The sequence below is a fragment of the Berghia stephanieae genome, chromosome 7, assembly GCF_034508935.2.
Source record: "Berghia stephanieae isolate SIO BIC M18660-M18661 chromosome 7, UCSD_Bste_1.3, whole genome shotgun sequence".
Taxonomy (NCBI): Eukaryota; Metazoa; Mollusca; class Gastropoda; order Nudibranchia; family Aeolidiidae; genus Berghia; species Berghia stephanieae.
In genome coordinates this window covers 45,259,394-45,261,005 of record NC_088366.1, presented here as the reverse complement: position 1 = coordinate 45,261,005, position 1,612 = coordinate 45,259,394, and the positions used below count along the sequence as shown (strand labels likewise).

Sequence of the window (1,612 nt, the reverse complement as noted above, 5' to 3'; positions counted from 1 at the left end):
TGCAACGTGTAACAATGACAACTTTAGGAAGTGACGTTTACAAATAAAAACGAAACAGCGTACCCATGAACATTCTTTCTGATTGTCATGTTACTATGGTGCAGATGACAATGACAATTTTTATGCTTTGAAAAAGATCAATTTCAATATGCGTATTAGTGTGTGTGTGTGTGTGTGTGTGTGTGTGTGTATGTGTATATATATACAATAGTATATATATATATATGTTTATTTATATAATATTTTGTTCTCCAATTGAGCATTTTTATTTAAAAAATGCTTTTTGCCGAGACACAAACTTTCCACTTTTTTCTTAATCATCTGCGTACTTATTTAACTCGCCATGATAGAGTTGATGTGTTAAACTTGTGTGAATTACGCTCTCTCGATGTTAAAACAATCATTTACTGTCTACATGTTTTCTGCCGTAATCTGAAAACAAAAAAAAAAAAAAAAAAAAAAAAAAAAAAAAAAAAAAAAAAAAAAAAAACACTAAAAAGTTTAGACGGAAAACTGGTCCTTTAAATATTAATCAATTAAAACAACGAACTCAACTTGTCAACAACAAAAAATCAAAAAAAAAAAAAAATCTCAAATTTTGGACTTCAAAGAAGACTTCAATTTGAAGTCCCAGGTTTGACACTATTTAATTGACAAGGTAAGGGTAATTTTAATTGATCGATATTTGAAAGATGAATTTCTGGCTAAAATATTGAAAATATATATATATTTGTTTTCTGTCTTTTCTTTTCTTTTTTTTAAAAAAAAGAATACGGTAGTATGGGTTACGTATGCAAGCCTCCACCTCGGGATCGCATTTCTCTTTCAAATGTTCTTCCCCAAATATAATTTGGGTCTACCTTTGACTCTTTTTGGTGGAAGCATTTTTTATTTATTTCAACTCAAAATTTACAGTTCAGCTTTAAATTCAATGTTACGCATTGGGTTTAACCAGGAAAAGTGTGGAGCGGACACTTGTATCAATAATGACGAGAAAAATAGGGTGTCTGGAGAAGTGCCAGATGAAAACAGAGAATGAAAAGTCACGGGGTTAGTGCCAAGCTCAGGATCTAATTGACACGACACTACTCGGCCTGGTCGAGTAGAGAGAGAGAGAGAGAGAGAGAGAGAGAGAGAGAGAGAGAGAGAGAGAGAGAGAGAGAGAGAGAGAGAGAGAGAGAGAGAGAGAGAGAGAGACTTCAATTTTAAGTGTACGGTCCACCCCGACAATGCCATTTCGTGACAATGAGTCAATATCATAAACTCTGCACTTTACGCACTTGCACGAAGTGTGTTTACAAATCCTATTTGAACGACAAACACATTACATTATCCAGATCTGCTGCCAACTACAAATTCGTAGAATTACGATAATTTTGGCTCCGATTTCAGAACTTCATGAGCATCTCGAAGTCATTAAAACTGACAATTAAAAAAAATAATGATGTAGGAATTTAAAGCGTTATTTAATCCTTCTGAGAGTTAATTGTTGATTTTAAAGTCAACTATAGCGACTACAATTTTTATTTCCTAAGAATAACGAATTTTTAATTCTACAAATATTCAGGTTTGCAATATGTTATTTATTTATGCTTTTGCGATGCAAATTCAC

At 32.5% G+C, this 1,612-nt stretch overlaps 1 protein-coding gene across 1 annotated transcript in view; it reads left to right on the top strand.

Moving 5' to 3' along the window:
• Nucleotides 1-499, top strand: part of LOC144977340 (uncharacterized) — a 41,522-nt gene extending 41,023 nt beyond the window's left edge. The window contains exon 7 of the mRNA XM_078922432.1: nt 1-499. This exon is cut by the window's left edge and continues 1,054 nt beyond it. The gene's annotated coding sequence lies outside the window, so the exon portion shown is untranslated.
• Nucleotides 500-1,612: the final 1,113 nt, after the last annotated feature.